Source organism: Canis lupus, chromosome 23, assembly GCF_003254725.2.
Source record: "Canis lupus dingo isolate Sandy chromosome 23, ASM325472v2, whole genome shotgun sequence".
NCBI classification, from domain to species: Eukaryota; Metazoa; Chordata; class Mammalia; order Carnivora; family Canidae; genus Canis; species Canis lupus.
Genome location: NC_064265.1, coordinates 3916273 through 3918847, shown reverse-complemented (window position 1 = coordinate 3918847; position 2575 = coordinate 3916273). Strand labels below are relative to the sequence as shown.

The window sequence follows — 2575 nt, the reverse complement described above, 5'->3', positions numbered from 1 at the left end:
GACAACACACAATCATCTGGACCTCTGGCTAGCACATGCTCTAGAACTAACACCCAAACACTCCTCCCCCAAGGCCAGGTCCGTGGAGGCTTAGGCGATGTGTTCAGATGGGCTTGCCCAGGGCTCTCATGGCTTTCCCACTGTGCCTCCAGCTCTCTACCTTGTCCTTCAAGGCCTGGGATTTCATGATAGAAGCTTACTCTGGCTCTACATTTCTAAAACTAGGGGGATATTTTTTTAATTGCTCCAGTCAATGAAAGGGAAACTTTACTGAAACCCCAGGGCCTTAGGGCTTAGGCAGGAGGCCACCCTGCTGGCGAAGGACCTTCTTGGGGCACAGGCTGTTGGTGTGGCTGCACTGCTTGTGGCAGGTGGCAGGGTGGGGGTGCAGGCGAGCATTGTGGTGGATCATCCTGTCACCCTTGTATTTCCGGGCCAGCTTACTGAGGGGAGGCTTGATGGTGTTGCCCCGCAGGGGAAGTACCAAGTGCAGGGCGGACTCTTTCTGGATGTTTTAGAGAGTGGCCATTTGCTTGCAAAAATCCAACACTGCTGGTCAGGCGGGATGCCGTCCTTGTCTTGGATTTTGGCTTTGACATTCTTGATGGTGCTGCTGGGCTCAACCTCAAGGACAATGGTCTTGTCCATCAGGGTCTTCAGGAAGATCTGCTTCTCTGTGTCTGCTGCAAGGCTGCCTCCGCCAAAGCACTTGGCCATCGTGTTGAAGAGAAAAGAGGGCAGCGGAACCTAAAAATATGCTTATTCTGTAAATTACCCTGTGTAATGGGCATAGTTTAACTGGTCAAATAGGGACTTTTTTATTCTTTTTTTTTTTTTAAGATTTTTTTATTCATGAGAGACACACAGAGAGAGAGGCAGAGACACAGGCAGAGGGAGAAGCAGGCTCCATGCAGGGAGCCTGACATAGGACTCGATCCCAGGTCTCCAGGATCACGCCCCGGGCTGAAGGCGGCTCTAAACCCCTGAGCCACCCGGGCTGCCTGGGACTTTTTTATTCTACATCTACTTCCAGAGTTCACAATGATAATTGGCATTGGAAAGTCCCCAAGAAGTGCTGCAGTGTAGAGCTGTGTTTAGCCTGAACCCAAGCCCAGAGATCCCTGTACTAATTTGACCACAGAGCTTCATCTCTTTGTTTCAGGGTATCTGTGAATTTGGTCCCACAGTCATCCGCTGGGGATTGTTGCCCTAGCTCAGGTCCCTCAGCCTCAGCTCTGTTGACATCCTGGGCAGGAGAACTCTGTTGTGGAGGGCTATCTTCTGCCTTGTAGGATTTTAGCAGCATTCCTGGCCTTTTCCCATTAGAAGTCAGAAGCAGCTCTTCCCAACCCCAGACGAAGTGTCTCCAGATAGGCCCACGTGCGGGGGTGCCTAAGAACCCCTGGAACCCAACGCTCTACCTCATGCATGCTTGGTAAAGGCAGTATTGCCCTCAAAGAGGTGAACAAAAAACCCCCACTCTTTTTATGTATAACGCACTCATATACACGTATTACATCATAAACCATAGATACATGGTTTGTTTGTGGTGTTAACATTTCATGGGGAGGTGATTAAGAAAAAGTAACTGAGGAGACTCCTTGGGGAGAGGTAATAATGAACAAAGAAACGGTGATAAACATGGATCTGGCTCAATTTTTAAGTTCTTATTCATGCAACTTCCTTAGGAAAAATGACATTCCGTGGCTCTTTTAAGCCAAACCGAAGAGCTAAGCCACTGCAGACACGTAAAGGGAAAACATCTGGAACCTGCAGAAGCTGAGGCTGTGATAGACAAAGACTTAGGGCTGCTGTCAGCCCATTGGCTGTGACTGCCATGCCACCCTGGAGGGACTTGGCCAAGATCACCGGCAGTGGAAGCGCACTGGTTTGTAGGTAGAGGGGCGTGGGGACAGGTCTTCCTGTTGCAAGGGGGCTTGAAGCTATATTGCCGGATGCCATGTTACACGAGCTTGACGACACGCCTGAATGTGGGGGGCTCAAGCTCTCCAGTTCCTGGACACACACATGCGCAAACATGTTTCTCTCTTCTGGTGACTCTTGCATGTGTCTGGCCTCTCTGCTGACTTCCTTGGGTGCCCCCTGTTGGAGGATACCGCACATCATGGGTGCCTGGGGACAGGCAAATCACAAACAGCCCACTGATCCAGAGGGTACAGATTGTTTCTCCTGCATATAGCCGGCCAAAGGCAATTTTTTAAATTAAAAATCCACCAAATAGGGGCACCTGGGTGGCTCAGCGGTTGAGCGTCTGCCTTTGGCTCAGGGCATGATCCAGGGGTCCTGAGATCCAGTGCTTGCTTCTCCCTCTGCCTATGACTCTGCCTCTCTCTGTGTCTCTCATGAATAAATAAATAAGATCTTAAAAAATAAAAATAAAAATCACAAATAAACATTTAAAAATTAAGAAATTTCTCTTTCAAAAGAAAACTTACTTCATTTCCCTCTTTAATCTCGCAGAGAGCAAACCTTCCTAGCTTTCAGTTTTGGGAAATGAGTGGCTCTTAGTCACTCATTTTCTGCTTCTTACTTCTATCAAAAAAACCCTCTTGAA

At 48.7% G+C, this 2575-nt stretch overlaps 1 pseudogene; it reads right to left on the bottom strand.

The window, feature by feature from the left end:
• Positions 1–286: 286 nt before the first annotated feature.
• LOC112668889 (ubiquitin-60S ribosomal protein L40-like) lies at positions 287–717 on the bottom strand (annotated as a pseudogene).
• Between the last annotated feature and the right edge of the window lie 1858 nt (positions 718–2575).